We start from the raw sequence: 19,084 nt of genomic DNA on the forward strand, positions 1-19,084 counted from the left end.
TCTCTCATTTCTTTTCCCAATTTTTCCTGTACCTCCTTTACTTGATTTTCAAAATCTTTTTTGTGCTCTGTCATAGCCTGAGACCAACTTCTATATTTCTTGGAGTTTTTAGATGCAGAAGCTTGAACTTTCTCATCTTCAGTGTGTATGTTTTGGTTCTCCATGGAACCAAAGTAATTGTCTATGCTCAGGTTCATTTTTTGTTTTACTGTTTACTCATTTCCCCAGTCTGAGCCTGGTTTGGGAGTGCTTCCTGAGCTTTTGAGTGTTATTGGGACACTCCCACAAGGACCTCAGTATGTGAGACTTTGACTGCTCTCCTGGTCTGTTGAATGGCCACAAGCTCACCCATCTGGGGCCCCAGACTGCAACCAGGGTCTGAATGTGGTGAAAGGTCCAGAGTCCTGTCCCAGGGACAGAGAACAGACTCCGCAGTCTCCCTCCACTCCCTTACTGTCTGTGGGCGGAGCATTTAGGGAGCAGCTGCCTGGTGGTTCCTGCTGGATGGCTCCACAGGCCTGCTTCTACTTCCTGAAAATTGGGCTGAACTGAGGTCCATTGCCACTCTGAGGAGGGCCACGTTGGCCTGGGCTCTTTGCTCGCTCTGGCAAGTGTCTACTTGCTGATCTTCCAAGTTGTGCTTGGTGCTCCCTTGGGTGCAGTTCAGGAAACTGCTTCTGATGCCAGGAGCTGGAGCTCCCAGGGACCCAGGTGCCCTGGGACTGTTCCCAGAAGAAAAGCTCCTTTCCTCTGGCAATGTGCTATAGCCCTTCCAACCCAGTGTACCAGAGCATTCCCACTATTTTCTAGGTTACCTTGGCTGGAGAATTGCCTCACTGGATCTTTCTGTAGGTTCTGTCTCTGGAAAATTTAGTTAGAGTCATAAGTTTAAGGTTTCTGAAATATTTTGGTGAGAGCACCTAAGAAAGGATGTTCTCCTGCTGCCATCTTGGCTCCCTGTGGGAGTACTATTTAAAGAAGGACTTTGGGGAAAAGCTCATGTGATTCCCTGATTTTTCTCCACCAACATGACTCTTCTCTTATGTAATAATTTATAGATTTTTTTTCATTCTGATAGGTATCTTAAAAATTATCTAGCCTAATAATTTTACAATTAAAGTCATATCCAGTCCATAAAAATGTTTATACAAATACATAGTATGTAGGCTATAATGAATGATTAAAAAATTTAGTAACTATAGAAGATAATAAGAATTTAGATTCTGGGAGGTTCAGAGAGATGGTAAATTCTCAGCCTATAGGGTGCCTGTCAAGTTGTGAAAATACCAATAAACTTTGCTAATTATCTGATTGTTCAGAATACTTGATCAAATTCAATATAATATTATTAATGCCTCATTATTTTTTATCTAATTTTTATGTATATAATAATATGAAAATCCTTGAAAATATGATTTTATGTGGTTCTTTGATCACACCTGATTGACAATAAGATATAAGTGTGTGTGTGGGTGTTATACTACAGAATTTTTTGTTAATTGAGCTTACAAGAATCATAGAAACATAAAATTAGAATTTCAATTAAAGACTTTCTGGTGTATCCTCCTTATTTTGTAAACAAAGTAATTGGGGGAAAAAGATGGAGTGGCTTGCTCATTGTCACCCAGAATATTAGTGGCAAAGCAAGGTCTACTGCATTTTAATGAAGGTTGGTTTTTCAGTAGCAGTTTATTGCTTCTCCAAACAATGTTTTTTCTAACATATTTCTTAAAATATAAGAGAATCAGAAACCTAAATCTAGTTCCCAATGAAAATTGTTATTTTTGAAGCATTCTAATGAACCCCTATCACATTAACTTTTGTGCAAAAGACAATTTCAAAATGACAAGAAATTGTGTTTATTTATCAGTTGCATATTGTTGCTCTTCAATAAGCTCCCTGCTCCAAGAATCTTCTCTGGAATGTACTGCCTCACAGGCCTGTCCTATGGTCAAAATGTAGCATTTTTTAATAACTAAATCATGATAGCTCAAATGTTAAAAATATTTAATGTAACTTCAATCAAAGAGGAAAGACATATTGGCTGTATATCCACTTTTTATCATCTGTATTTGCATTGATTTTTCTATTATTTTTTATTTTTTCAAATTTTTTTCATCCATATGCACATGTATATTTTTAAGTTACAAAATTTCCTTCCACCCTCCCTTCTTATTCTCCTCACCTCAGTGGTGAAAATCGGGTTAGCATCATATATACATATTTTTGATAAACATGTTTACAGATTAGTCATTTTTAGTATGAGGAATTATGATAAAGGGAAAGAAATGCATAAGAGATAATTTTTTTATAAAGTGTTCATCAGATTCTGAAGGGTTGGTTTTGTATTGTTTTGCTTCATTTGTTTTCCTCTGGATTGGGATAGCATCATCCATGTCAATCTAATACAGTTGTCCCAGCTCTCTTAACTGCTGAGAGGAGCTAGTTCAAACATGGTTGAATATCTCATATGTTGTTGTTAATGTATACATTGTTCTCTTGGTTCTGCTTCCTTCATTCAGCATCAGATCCCATAAGTCATTCCATGCCTCTCTATATGGTATTTTTTTATAAAACAATAGTATTCCATAACATTCATATACCGTAATTTGTTCCTCAATTGATGGGCATCCCCTCCATTTACAAATCTTTGCAACTACAAAAAGAGCTGCTATGAATATTTTGGAACATGTCAGACTTTTCCCATTTTTTTAATCATTTCTTCTGGATATGTACCTAGAATTTGAATTTCTGGGTCAAAGAGTATGAACAGTTTGACTGTTCTTTGGGTATAGTTCCATATTTCTCTCACAGTTCACAACTCCACCAGCAATTCATTAATGTCCCAATCCTCCCACAACCTCTTCAACATTGATCATTTTCCCTTTTTGTCGTCTTCACCAGTCTGATAGATGTGAAGTGATAGTTTTAGTTATTTAAATATGCATTTCCTTAATCAGTAATGATTTGGAGCATTTTTATATGATTATATATATATATATATATATATATATATATATAAAACTTTAATTTCTTTATTTGTAAAAACTGTCTTTTCATATTCTTTGACCATTTATCAATTGGGGAATGACTTGTAACCTTATAAATTTGATGCAATTCTCTATATAGTTTAAAAATTAGATCTTTATCAGATCTCCTAGATGTGAAGATTGTTTCCCAGCTTTCTACTCTCCTTCTAATTTTTGCAGTATTGTTGCCAAGAATTCTTTATGCAACAGAGAGGGAAAATCTATGTGATAGGGTAAGGAAAAATTTCATATTCATCACAGGAGAGATTATACTTGGCTATAGGTACAAACTGGAAATTTTTCTACTTCCTATATAATTTTGCATCATAAATCCAGTAAAGAATTGAGAAACTGTCCCACATTCAAGAGTTATATTCCAAGTGATGAGAAACAGTGATTATTTATTGCAAGAAGAAAATTTAATTGGGGAAAAAGGAATGATATGGAACAAATTCCGGGGATAGAGTAGGGTCTCATTTCTAGTTTCCATTGTGATCTTAATTTTATACATAACAACAAAGACAGAGATCCAAAACTGAAGGAGAGTTTGCATTTATTTTACTTTGAGCTAACAGAAATTTGAAATGACTAACCCAAACTAAGGTCAGAAACTTGTAGGATTCAGATCATTCAGGCAAACATTAGACTGTCCTTGATCAGTCTTCATCCAAGAACACTGAAAACTTGCATACCATCAGTTGGATCTGTCCCTGAAATCCTGGAATAACATTAAATTTAGTAGTCTCTGAAAGCATCAGGAGGACAAGTCCAGCTATTTTCCCCAGAGAAACACCTAGAGTTCAATAGTAACAGTTCTAAATTAGAAAGCAGTCTAGAAGAATGATCAAACAAATACAGATCCCATTATAAAAGTTTTATTTTGATAGGGATGTCCAAGATATGAATCCAGGAGAGAATAATTTCAAACATCTATAGGAAAAAATCTCAAAGAAACAGTTTTGGCACAAATTCATCTAAGATTTCTTGGAGATGTGGAACTGCTGAAAAGAAGACTTCTTTTTTGTAATAATTGGAATTGGACCATCAGAGGAAAATATCTTTTAGAACCAGAGGTCAAAATGAAAATAGAAAGAAGCCATAAGTTGCCTCCTAAATGAAAACTCCAAATGAAAAACTCCCAGGTATATTTTGGGTCAATATTTATAGCTTGAAAATTAAAGAAAAAATACCTTAAGCAGTCAGGAAGAACTCAAATACTGAGAAATCATAGTTAAGATCATACATAATTTAATACCACCATTATAAAAGAGCTGAAAACTTGGATTACAAAATTCCAGAGGAAAGAAAATGTTGACTTACAACCAAAAATGACATGCCCAACAAATCTGAATATAATCTGGCAAGGGAAATTGGATTATTTAATGAAATAGATAATTTAAAACATTCTTTTTATTTCTTTCTATTTTTAATTTTATTTGTACTTTAATTCCAGATGCTTTCTATCCCCTCTCCTATACATCGAGAGATCAAGAAATATGATACCCATTATACATATGAAATTATACAAAATATATTTCATAAACCATGTGCCAGAAAAAGGAAAGAAAAATTAGGGGGGAAAAGTATCGGTTTGTCCTATTTGGAGGTGAATAGAATTTTATAACATGAATCTTTTGGAATTATGATGGATCATTGTTGATCAGTTACTAAGTCATTCATACGTGACTATCTTTGCATTATTGCTATTACTATGATGGTAGTTTATCAATCCATATATATCTTCCTCATTTTTCTGAAACCATCCTCTTCATCATTTCTTTTCACTTTAATTTGATTTCCTTCGGGTGTAGCCAAGTATTCTTGATGGAAACAAGTAAAGCTGGTAGAAGCTTTGAATTGAAAAGTCAAGAGTTGTGAAACCTAAAAAGAAAGACATGGACATTAAATGTTATGGGACTAACTAAGGAAACTGCTTACATTCTAATATGCAGAAATGATTCATGTATTGCCTCTGAACCATCTCATTATCAGAGATATAGAGGTAAATTATATAAAATTTGGGAATGACTAGGGATAGCAAAATGGTGCCTTGAAAATTCTACTTCTTTTCCTTCTACTATAGTAATTCCAATGTATATATAAAAATGGAAAAAAATTCTTAAATAGGAAAACAGAGAGAAACTTGTTCACTGACATGATCATGCACAGTCTAAAATAAAAAGAAAATGTTCATCTACAACACTTACCACTGCCAGGGAAAAGATGTAATGCAGAGTTCTAGTGGAATATGGTCAAGTTCTGAAAATACTAGTCTTTGCAGGTGACATTGTATTGGTTGAATTACATCCAAAATGTTGCAGAATTTCCTGAATGCAAAAACACTACAAAGAGTTTAATCTAAGCATCCATATCTGAAAAACAAAGTGAAGAAAGACTAGCTAACGTTCAGACTGTGATCTCTGGTTAGATGGGGAGGGTCTTCCTCTAATAGTAGATAATAATAATGATGCTTCATATGCTTGGCTTTTTTGATAAATTGGATCATTACGTAATTTTAAAGAAAATTTTAAGGTCAATTCACTTTTTCACTACCAATGTGAAATCAAAATATTTCAAGGAAAAGACCTGGGTTAATAATTTCTTAATTTTAGGAAATTATCAGACAAAGGAAATGTACCATCATAAGTCTGTCACTAATTAGGAATTTAGACTAAATGTGTTACATAAATATATATTATTGTATCAAACTTTATTTGTTTCAAATTTTGAGAGAAGATGCACAGAAGTCAAAGAGAAGATAAAAATCAATATTACCTTGAATTTCTACTCTATTTATTTCTACTTTATTGATTCTAAAATGTAATTGATTTTATACAGTATTGATTTTTGTAACTGAGTCTGCATCTGCCTGAAGTCACTTTTCTATGTACTTGAGTTGAGTTAAGGAATTTATATTTCTCTTAAAATTAATCTATAGTTATAATTCATGGTGAAAACTATTATCTCCCATACCATTGCCTCCTGAAAAGATACCAAGGCATCTAGTGCTGTCTTCAAATCTTGAAACTAGTTCTAAGTTTTAGCGAAACAGTGTCCCTCTGCTGTCCTTGGACCATTAAAAAAAAAGCCTTTATCTTCTTAACAAACATTTATTTACATCAAGTAGTCTGCTAACTCTGGTCCACTAGTAAGATTGGCAATATTGATGTATCTTATAAATAAGTCTGCTATTCATTAATGGTAAATGAAAGTAGTTACAAGCCCCACATACATGCTCATGGGCATTCCTTGAAGTAACCAATCACATTGTATTGACCCTTATGATGCTACCATATAAATAATTACATTATTTTTCAAACTTTATTATTTTGTAAGGTTTGTTGTTTATTTTATTAATTAATTAATTTATTTTGGCAAGGCAGTGGGGTTAAGTGATTTGCTCAAAATCACACAACTATGTAATTACTGAGTATCTGAAGCCACATTTGACCTCAGGCCCTCCTGACTACAGCACCGACTGTAGCACTTAGCTACCCCCAATTCTATTCTTTGTTAGCTTCTACTTTCTAAAGCTTTATGAAGCTAATGATCCCTAACTCGGAGTCTTTGGTTATTGGCAGAAGTCATTGACCCTATTGATTGGTTATTGTTAGCCTGGTTAATCATTCTCAGGAATGTTGTCTCTCAGTGTATATCAATTTTTAAATGTAACATAAATCATTCTTCAATGATGTCACCAGGTCTAAATTTCAAGTCAATTGAGAATTTGAAAAAAAAGTGACTCATCCATTCTTCCAGTTTCCCCATTTGGGGATAATTATGTCCATACTGATTTCTGGGTTTTTTTGTTTCTTTGTTTTTTGTTGTTGTTTTTAATATTGCCCAATTTTTTAACATTTCCCATTTTTCAAATGTTTCATTAAGATATTTAATTTCACTCTTTTTATCTTCCTGAATTACTTCATTCTTTGAATCTTTCTCAACTTTTGAGGGGTTATATTTTATTTTAAATTCTGCTTATAATTATTTCAGAATCTTTCTATTTTCCTAGTATTTCAAAATCTATTATTTTTAATCTTTACTTTAAATCACATTGTATTACTTTAAAGCATTTATTTTATTATTCAGTCTCTGTTGGTTTTTTTAAGCCCATACAAAGTATTTCTATAAAATTCTTTTGTCAATTTTGTCTAATTTATTTGGTAAATTGTTAATTGTTTTGAGATGGTTAGAGGAAACCAAATTTACATAAAATGTCTCACTATCCACAATATAGTCACTTAGCACTTAGTGAGTAAATGTGAACTCTGTACTATATTATTATTTTTCCATTGAGGATCCAGAATAACCACTAATTTTTCTCAAGTATGTCATTATTTGTTAATGTATTCTGGAATAATTTTGATTTTTTTAAATTTTATATACTATCATTATATTGCCAACTTAATATTTTCCTTTGTTTATTTCTGATTTCCAGTTCTTTTCTCATCCTTTTAAGAAATTCTTCTCTATACTATATTTGTTTTTCCCCATCCACGAAAATGTATTACTTTACCCATATGCCTAATGGATTTAGTCCTGAATGGTATGATCTTTTCCTTAGGTCATTTGAAAGAGCATTTTTAAAATATTTTTTCAGATTGAACATATATAATCCTGTTTAACATTTCCATATTTGTCATTTTGCAAAAGAAGAATTAGAACTAAGGGGAAAACAAAAAAAGTCATAAGAAAGAAAGCAAAAAAAATAGAAGTTTTAAAAAGTGAACAGATTATGCTTTGCTCTGCATTCAGAATCTGTGGTTTTCTCTCTAGATAAGGATGACATTTTCCTTAAAAGGTCTCTCAGGACTGTTCTTTTTCACTGAGCTGGTGAGAGGCTTTGTTTATGTCATAGTTGATTATCACACAATGTTGCCATTAGCATGGTTCTGGTTTTGCTCACTACTCATCATCAGTTTATGAAAGTCTTTCCAGGTTTTTCTGAAGTTCTGTTTTTTATGATTTCTTACAGTACAATAGTACTCCATCACATTCATATGTGCTCAGCCCTTCCCCAATTGATAGGTTCTTTCTCAATTTCCAATTTTTGCCACTATGGAAAGAGCTGCTATAAGATATTTTTGTACAAGCAGGTCTTTTCCCCTTTTCTGATCTCTTTGGGATTAAAGGACCAGTAGTGGGATTGCTGGATCAAGAGATATACACATTTTATTGCACAATAGACTTAGTTCCAAATTGTTCTTCAGAATGTTTCAACTAGTTCATTACTTCACCATTAGTGTCCTATTTCTCCAGGTCCATTTTTCTTTTTTGAAATTTGAGTCAATCTGAGAGTTGTAAAATGATTCCTAAAATTGTTTAATTGGGTTTATCAAATCTCTAATCAATACTGATTTGGAGCCTTTTCTCACATGTCTTTAGATCATTTTAATGTCTTCATCTGAAAACTGCCTGTGTATATTTGACCATATATCAATTGGAGAAAGATTTGTATTCTTATAAATTTGACACAGTTTTCTATATATTTTAGAAATGAATTCTTCTTTTTAGTTTTTTTTGGCAAGGCAAATGGGGTTGAGTGGCTTGCCCAAGGCCACACAGCTAGGTAGTTATTAAGTGTCTGAGACTGGATTTGAACCCAGGTACTCCTGACTCCAAGGCCGGTGCTTTATCCACTATACCACCTAGTCACCCCTAGAAATGAATTCTTATCAGAAACACTAGCTGTGAAAATTCTTTCCCAACTTCCTTTTTAATCTTGGTTGGATTAGTTTTATTTGTGCAAAACCTTTTTTAATTTAATGAAATCAAAATTATCCATTTTGTAATTTATTACATTCTCTCTCTTTGGTCATAAACTTCTCTACATTCCATATATATATGACAGACTATTTATTTTTCTCCTAATTGACTTATAATATCACCATTTATGTCTTAATTCTGAATGTCTTTCAAACTGAACTTTGTATAGGGTGTGAGAATGGGGGTCTATGGCTAGTTTTTCTAACACTATTTTCTAGTTTTCTCACCTTTTTTGTTGTTAAATAGTGAGTTCTTACTTATCCCAGAAACTAGAGTCTTTGGGTTTTTCAAATAGTTTATTACCATAGTCACATTGTCTCTTTGTAACTAAGCTATTCCACTGATCCACTTCTATATTTCTTAGTCAATAGATAATTTTGATGATTGTCATTTTGTAATTGAAGTTTCAGCCTTATTTTGCATTTTTTCATTTATTCCTTAAATATGCTTGGCCATTTGTTCCTCCAGATGAATTTTGTCACAATTATTTTCTAGTACTACAGAATAGTTTTTTGGTAGTTTGATTGGTATGACACAGAATAAATCATTTAATTTGGATAGAATTGTCATTCTTATTATATTAGCTTAGTCTAACCCATGAGCAACTGACATTTATTCAATTATCTAGTGTGAAAAATTTTGCAATTGTGTTCACAAAATTTCTGGGATTTTATCTGGAAGTAGATTTACAAGTATTTTGTCTACAATTACTTTAGTTCTTAGTTGATTTTCTACAATTCTCTAAGTATATCATATCATTTTCAAAGAGAGTTTCACTTCATCATTACTTATTCTGATTCCTTCAAATGATTTTTCTTCTCATATTTCTAAAGTCAATATTTCTAATACAACATTGAATGGTAGTTATAATAACATGCATTTTTTCCCACTCTGCTCTTATTGGAAATGCCTCTAGTTTGTCCCCATTACATATAATGCTTGTTGATGGTTTTAGATAGATACTTCTTATCATTTAAAGAAAGGTTCATTTATTCCTATACTCTCTAGTGTTTTTAAATGGAATGGATACTTTATTTTGTCATATTGTTAGCATTTACTGAGATAATCATAGTATTTCTTTTAATTTTGTTATTGATGTGGTCAGTTATGCTGATTGATTTCTTAATATTGAGCTATCCCTGATTACTTGGATTAAATCCTTCCTGATCATAATGTATTATCCTAGTGATAACTTGCTTTGATTCCTTTGCTAAAATTTTATTTAAAACTTTTGCAACAATATTAATTAGGGGGATTGGTCAATAATTTTCTTTGTTTTGACTCTTCCTGATTTGGTATCAGTACTATGTTGGTGTTATAAAAGGAATTTGGCAAGACTCCACTTACTTTTAAAAATAACTTTTTATAAAATTTAAGTTATTTGTTCTTCAAATGTTTGGTAGAATTCTCTTGAAAATTCATCTGGTTCTGGTGATATTTTTCTTAGTGAGTTCTTTGAAGACTTCTTCATTTTCTTTTTTTCTGAAATGGGGTTATTTAGGTATTTTATTTCCTCTTCTGTCAATCTGGGCAATTCATATTTTTTTATAAATATGCATCTATTTCACTTACATTCTCAAATTTGTTGGCATGTAATTAGACAAATAGCTCTGAGTTATTATTTTAATTTCCTCCTCAATGGTGATGATTTTACTCTTTCCAGATCTCATATTGATAATTTGGCTTTTTTTTCTTCTTTTTTAAAAATTCATATTAACCAAGGGGATATCTATTTTATTTTTTATAAAACCTACTCTTAGTTTTATTTATTAGTTCACTACTTTTCTAACTTTCAATTTTATTAATTACTGCTTTCATTTTCAAAATTTCTAATTTGGTAATTAATTGGGGATTTTTAATTTTTAAAATTTTTAATTTTTTAGGTTTTTTTAAATATGTGCCAAATTCACTGATCTCCTCTCTCTAATTCATTTTAATAATAATTTAGAGATAAAAAATTTCCTCTAATAACTTCTTTGGCTACATCTCACAAGTTTTTGTATGATGTTTCATCATCTTCATTTTTCTCAAATGAAATTGTTGATTATTTCTGTGATTTGTTGTTTTAAAATTAAATTATGTTTTTAAAATTTTTAATTGAAATTTAAATTATGTTGTTTAGTTTCCAATTAATTTTAGCTTATCTTTCATGTTTCTTTATGACATGTAATTTTAATTCCTTCATGACTGAAAAAGAAGCATTTAATTGCCTTTCTTCATTTAATCATGAGGTTTTTATGCCCCAGTCCAAGGTCAATTTTTGTTTAACAGCCATGTACCATGGAGAAGAAAGTATATTCTTTTCTATACACATTCTATTTTCTCCACAGGTTTATCATTTCTAACTATTCTAAAATTCTATTCACTTTTTAAATTGCCTTCTTTATTTTATGGTCAAATTTATTTAATTCTGAGAGAGGGAAGTTGAAGTCTCTCACTAATATAGTGCTACCACTTGTTGTATATATGTTTAATATTGTATTACTTCATTGCCTAAGGAATTTGGGAAGATAAAAATTTCCTTCTTTATTGCATTCAAATTTTGCTTTTGTTTGACTGTGATAAGGATTGCTACCCCTGCTTTTATTTTGTTTACTTCAGGTGAAACATAGTATATTCCACTACAGGCTTTTACATTTATCCTTTGTGTATCTTTCTGCTTCAAATTGTAAACAATATATTTTAGGATTCTGGTTTTTAATCTACTCAGCTACCCTGCTTCCATTTCATGGGAGGTTTCATTCCATTCACATTCATAGTTATGTTTGCTAATTTTGTATTTCCCTCCATCTTATCTTTCCCCTTTATACTTTTACTCTCCTTTCCCCTTATTTCTCCTCACCAGTGTTTGTTTTGATCACTGCCTCTCACAGTTTCCTTTCCCTTTTATTATCCTTCTTTCCTTTTCCTTCCTTTTTTCTTCCCCTGCTTCCCTTTGGGGTAGGAAAAATTTCTAAACCCAGCTGGGAATGTATGTTATTCCTTCTTTAAGCTAAATCTGTTTAGAGTAAGATTTGCTCAGTGCTCACAATCTCCTTTCTTTCCCACTACTTTATTAGGTCCTTTGAGCTCCTTCATGTGGTGTTATTTATCCTTCGATGCTTCTGACTTCCAATCCCAGCATCATCCTTTTTCTTTTGCCATATCCTAATTGTTTTACAGCTCTTATGCTTTCCCTCCATCTAAGTATACTCTTTTCAACTGTCCTATTAGAAGCACAATTCTCAAGAGCTATAAACATCCTGATATAATCAATTTATATTTACAATCTTTCTTTGAGAATAGTCTCTCTCATTGACCAAATATAAATACAACCCTTAAGAGTTAAGAGTTTGATTACATCATATAAAATTTATACTCCCAAGCCTTTTCTAAGTACCTTTGCTCTAACTTTTGTCCATAAAAATACACACCTCATGAAATAAAAGTTTGAGCAAATCACAATCAATTTATGGGCATACCCTCTAAGTATTCTACTTTTAATTGTTCTAAGAATTTGGTTCTAAAGAGTTACAAATACTGTCTTTCCATGTAGTGATATAGTCTTATTGACTAACATTCCCCCCACCCATTCCGCTTACCTTTATTATGCATAATTTTAGTTCTGAATTTGAAGATCAAATCATCTGTTCAGGTCTGGTCTTTATATCAGTTAAGATTGAAAGTTTTCTATTTTGTAGAAAATTCATATTTTCCCCTTAAAAATATGCTGAATTATGCAGGCTAGTTGATTTTTGGTTGTAATTCAAGCTTCTTTGCCCTCCAGAATATCATATTCCAGCCTCTTGAATCCTTTAAGATTGAAATTTATCAATCCTGCATAATCCTGACTGTGTCCCTCTGGTATTTAAATTGCTTTTTTTGGTTACAATATTCCTTAGAGTTTTTATTTTGGGATCTCTTCCTGAGGATGATTGATGGCTTCTTTCAAGGACTATTTTAGCTTCATATTCTACATTATTAAGGCAGTTCTCCATGATAACATTCTGTAAGATACTGTTCAGACTCTTTTTCTGATTGTGACTTTCAGGTGGGACAGTAAACCATTAAATTATCTCTTCTAGATCTATTTCCAAGTTGGCCATTTTTCCTAAGAGGTGCTTTATATTTTCCTCCATTTTTCAGCATTTTGTTCATTTTGATGAAATATTGGTGTCTCCTAAAGTCATTCATTTCCATTTGTCCATTTCTAGTTATTAGGATTTTATTTTCCTCAGTTACCTTTTCTGTTTTCTTTTCATTAATCTTACTTTTAGATGAATTTCTTTCCTTTTCCAGTTGGTCATTTTTTCCTTAACTGATCAAATTTACTTTCAAAATTATTATTTTTTTCAGTTAATTTTCCATAATTATCTTGCATGAAAATTTCTTTCTCCATTTTTCTTCTTCTCTTCTTTGTTTTTTAACATCCCTTTTGAGCATGTCTAATAGGTGCTTTTAGATTTGAGACCAATTCATCAACCCCTTTGAGGCTTCAAATGTAAGCATTTTGTCAATACTTTCCTCTTATGAGATGGTGTTTTTATTATCCCTATCAGAATAGTAACTTTTAGCACTTTTAAAGTTTTTTTTGCTCGTTTTGGTAGCTGAGTAGCTTTTGGTAGCTACTGAGTAACTGAGTAGTTTTGGTAGCTCCTATGGTATAGGCTATATATTCCATGACTGTTTTTGCTAGAGATTTAGGGTATTAGTCCCTGACTTTCACTGTTCATGATTTGCTCACTGCACTAGTATAGTCCAATAGCATACCGACTTTCCAGGGCTAGAGCACAATTCTTCAAACTAGGGTTAGGACCCTCACTTCTGACCTAACATGCCAAAACCTGAGTTGCAAAAGGACCTGATCTGTGCTGTGACTAAAGACCTCTCAATGGGTTATACTCCCCTTTAATTCATGAGACAGATCTTATCCTGAATTTCTACCAAGATATTTCTTTTAACTGTTTTTGTTGGTGATAGTGGTTTTTGTTTGTTTGATTGGTTTTGTTTTGGGTTTGGGGTTTTGTTTTGTTTTTTTAAGTTCTGTCATTTTAGTATCTGTTTAGATACTTCATTTAAAGTTGTTTTCAGAAAAGTTCTGGGACTTCCTAGCTTCATGTCACCATCTTGCCTCCAGAGTCAAAGTTCAAGCAATTTTTTTTGATAATTGTTAACTGGATCCAAAAAATGGAACATGATATTTTATAAATATTTTCTTTCTTATTCCTTCTATGTCCATCAATGTGTTAGGGAACTGACCTACTTCATACTTATTATGTGCCTCCAGTTTAATTTGAGTTGATATTTACTGACTGATATTTTTAGCCTTTGAGTTCCACCTACATATTATCACTAAGATTGCATTGTCTTAATTTACAAAGAAGACTTTTTTGAGGTAGAGCTCATGGGAATTCTTATTAAAATCAAAATAGACTACATCATTTGCCCTTATTGTTCTATGATTCATTCATGGGGAAAAATTACTTTGCAATGATTTCAACTTTGCAAAATTAAATTAATTATTACAGGGCATCTTGAGCTTTTATAAGTGACTGCATGCTGATGTTCTTATGGATTGTTTTGTCATCTCTGTCATTTATCCACAGGGAACTCATTGACCTAAAATTTCTTAAGTAAATCCATCATAGAAATAGCCACTGGATTTACCTTCCTTCTTTGCTTTGGATATCTCACAATTTGAAGTCCACCCTAAGGACTTTTTTTTCTCCCCAACATTCTGTCCTAGATATTCTTCTCTTCTACAACCATATTATTTTTTTTGGTGATTTCATTAGTTCTCATATTTTCAATAATAATCTTTAGGCATACAATTCTCAGATCTCTTTATTCAGTCTTAACCTCTCTCTTAATTTTCAATGTCACATATTCAATTTCCTTTTGAACATCTTGAACTGGACTTCCAGAGGGAGCTTCAACTTATATTGAAAACTGAAATGATTATCTTTACCCCATATCCTATTGCCACATGCTGGAAGTTATGACAGTAACCCTACTACATAGCCCTGCCTCAAGACCAAGAGTCTTCAAACTCAAATTCAAATCAAATTGTTCTTCCTAAAGGAAAGTTCTGACCATGTCACTCCTTTAATCAGTTAATACCAGTCATTTCCTACTACCTCCAGGCCAAAATATTTTTTAAAGTCCCTTACAAACTGACTTTCTTCTACTATTAAATCTTCTCATTCTTACTGTGTTCCATTGTCACTATTCTCTGCTGTTCCTCCACAAAGACATTCCATTTTCTAATTCTATGGATTTTTTTCTTCAGATTTTTTTCCCAGGCCTGGAATTCTCTCTGAAATCATCTCCATCTCCTGGTTTCCATGGTTTCCTTCAAGTCCCACTTCTTAACCACCACCAACACCACTACCACCACCCCTGTGCTAATGCCTTGCATCTTGTGATTATTTCCATTCTGTTCTGGCTATTCCTTGTTTATACAGAGGTGTATTTCATTTCCCAGTGAGATCTTTGAACAAGAAATTTTGTTAAAAATCCCTATCACTTAGTAAAATTATTGGCACATAGTAGTGCTTAATAAATTCTTACTGCCTTGCCTTAAAAAGACATGGGCTATCTCACTTCTATCTGATTTGCTTTCAATCATTTCCATCATATCTGTGATCCTATTTTGGGGTTTCCTTGGCAAGTATACTGGAGAGGTTTGTCACTTCCTTCTTCAGTTCATTTCATAGATAAGGAACTGAGCTAAAAAGAGTTCAATGACTTGCCCATGGTCACACAGATAGAAAATGTCTGAGACAGAATTTGAACCTAAGTTTTCTGTGACTCCAGGGTCAGCACTCAGTTCAATGAGCCACTTAGTTGACTCATTTATGTCTTTATCCAAAATACATATTAAGTTACTAATGAATATGTGTTGACTAATTCTCAGGGATTTAATGAAGTCAGACTTACTTTTCTCATTTTTCTTCTATACAGAAAATCAAAATACAAAAGAACTTTTTAAAATAGAAACAAATGTTGATGATTTTTGTACATATTATAATATTACTTGATGTTATAGTTATAATAATAAGACTCTAATATGGGTTCACTTAGGATTAGTAGTCCTAATGCACACAAAGCATATAGACAAGGATATAGGGTTATACATTTCCATTGTTATGATAGACAAGAATATAAGGTTATACTTTGCTATTGTTATGAACTATGTTAACTCTGTTTCAAGCAGCAATGAATACAGATTCTGATTGGATAAAATGTTTGACCAACGGCAATGTTTTCTGGATCACTCTTTTTTTCTGCTATCTCAGAGAAGCAACTCAAGTTGTTGTTAGGTAATTTTTTTAGTTGTGTCCAGTATTTTACAACTCCATTGGGGTTTTCTTGGCAAAGATCTTGATGATATTTGCCATTTCCTTCTCCAGCTCATTTCACAGATAAGGCAAAGTAAGGCAAACAGAGTTAAGTGACTTGCCCACTAAGAGTCTGAGGTCAGATTTGAATTGTGGAAGATGAGTCTTGTTGACTCAAACACTAGCAGTCTCTCCACTGAGACACTTAGCAGCTCCATAACTAATTCAACCATCTCCCAAGGTCTGGTCCCAATAAATCAACTTCCTCTACCCTAGTTTCACCTAAGACAGATATCAAAAAAATGACTAAGAACTGAACATCTGCATCTAATTAGAAATTCTCCCTCGCACTTCTATTCTCCTATTCTATTCTCCTTAAAATACATTTTGGAGTATATAACTTCCCTGCATGAATTCCAAATCTGAAAGTGTCATGTCTCCCTCCCCTTTTGTGCTGGGTGAATTTTTTACATTCATAGAGATGACACTTGATCTATATTGCTATATAGTATAAGTGTGTATGTGTATGTATATTTTTATTTTTCAGTTATATCTGATTCTTTGTGACCCCATGGACAATAGCACAATATTGTTCATGTCATTTTCTTGACAAGGATACTGGAATAGTTTACCATTCCAATTGATAAATTTTGCCTTCACATGGTACATACATATATGCATGCATATTTGTATGCATACGAAGGAGGCCTCAAAGTTCTGAAGGTATTTGTATATGAACATATGCATGCATGGGTGAATGTGCATATGCAATGCATGCATATATACACTTGTGTGCATGTGTGTGTTATGCATTATATCCACATGTATGCATGTACACAGGCATTTATGTAGATAGATAGAAAACACTAACTTCCAAAGTACATATATATATACACACACATATATACATACACAACTTCTCAAGTAGCAATTTCCTATAAATTCATAAACCCATGTCTTGAATTTGAATTCAGGAACTTGCATCATAAGGTCATATAAACATCGTGACTAGAACTTCTCATATCTAAATATGCACTGTGAAATCCCAGGCTATTGGTAGAAATGCTGCCAGTGGCATCTGTACCAACACGATTTCTGGAGATCCTCTTTTAATATAACATGAAGCTGGTTCAGTTTATGGTCATATTTTTCTTCAAAATCACAAATGAATTTTGGGATGCTAAACAAATTCAGAGAGATCAAGCCCAATGTTACAGTCAGTGGAAGAGGTAAAAATCAAACCCAAGTTGTTTGACCACCAAATCACCATTCCTCCTGAAACATGGACCAACATCCCCCCCCCCCCAATGAAACAAACTCATAGAGATCAAGTCCAATGTTACAGTCAGTGGAAGAGGAAGAAATCAAACCTGAGTTGTTTGAACACCAAATCAGCATTCCTCCTGTAACTAGACCACTAACATATTGGTTCACTTATATTGTCATGTTTATATAGCACCTTAAGGTTACAGTTAACTCCATATTCAATATATTCCTTAATCTTCACCACAATTCTTGTAGTTATCATCCCCATATTAGATGAGGAAATCGAGTTATAGAAAATTCTCTTCCTTGGCTAGTAAGTGTTGCAGATGGACTCTGAATTCAGATCTTCCTAGACTCCAAGTCCAAAACACTTCATTTTATATTGATGTCTCTGTCACTGTCTCTGTCTCTGTCTCTGTCTCTGTCTCTGTCTCTCTCTCTCTCTCTCTCTCTCTCTCTCTCTCTCTCTCTCTCCCTCTCTCCCTCTCTCTCTCTCTCCCTTTTTATCGGTGTGTGTGTTCATAAGTCTCCTTCTCTATCATTCTCTTTTTAAATATGGAATGATTGCTATGTGATAGATATTATTTATTCACCCTTGTTTTTTCCCCTCCTATTTATAAAGTAGTTCTGCCTCTGGTTCATGGAATAGAAGACTAAATTATAGAGGATCAGGAAGAAACTGAATATTCTAGATTCTAGAATTATGATTTCTCTCTACGTCTGTTACCTTTGAGATGCTAACATAATGCCATTATTCCTTTTATTTCCCGAAGGGAAGAGAATTGGACAGGAGTGAGGCAGGCTAAAGGAGCACTGTTTGTTTGCATCTTTTCATGGCAAGTGTCCTAGTTTTCACATAACTGGATGGCAATTCTCCCAAACCCCAGCAAAAGCCATTTTCAAAGACAAGGCCTAATTCTTTCAGTCCTTTTCAAAACAAGCTTTCAGCTCCTCAGAGAATGATGGCTAAGTCTGAACTGCTGTTTCTCCCAGTCAGAGCTGTCATTAACTTTCCCATTCCCTTCTTCACAACCCCTCCCTTTCTGTCTGCTACAGATGGATTTTACATCCATAGACCTCTAGTTTGGCAGTTAGCAGGCACAGTAGGATAGTGTCAGAACTATACTTATCCATGACTTTGATTCATTCATTCAACATTCTTTTCAACCCAGTCTGAGCCAGATTTATCGAAGTCAAATAATCCCTTACTGGATCAAATGAAAGCATGTCGGTTGGCATTCTTTCTCTCTAGGCTAACAAAAAATAAAATCCATCCCCATGCATTAAGAAAATCTGGTATCACTAGTTTCTATTTTTATGCCACATATCTGCACAGATCAAAGGTAATATTCTCCTCTCACATCACATGCCTAATACCAAATGCAAATGTGAAAAGAAAAATGTTAACTTATGTGAAGTTGGTTATGTTCACCTTAGCACTTAATTATATCCTGCAATGGATTCTCTTATAGTTTTCATATCTCTCTAAATAATTTTAAGCACCTTAAGAGGTGAAGATTTTATTTAGGACCATGGAATGAATTATGATGGAAAGGTCCCTAGAGATCATATTAATCAATTCCACTTTGTAAAATGAAGAAACTAATGTAGGGAGAGGCAAAGTCACTTGACTCCTCAAGGTCACATTTCTAGTTAGCAATAGAATAGAACTAGTATCAATGTAACTATGTTTTATGTCTTTAT

Source organism: Macrotis lagotis, chromosome 1, assembly GCF_037893015.1.
Source record: "Macrotis lagotis isolate mMagLag1 chromosome 1, bilby.v1.9.chrom.fasta, whole genome shotgun sequence".
Lineage (NCBI taxonomy): Eukaryota > Metazoa > Chordata > Mammalia > Peramelemorphia > Peramelidae > Macrotis > Macrotis lagotis.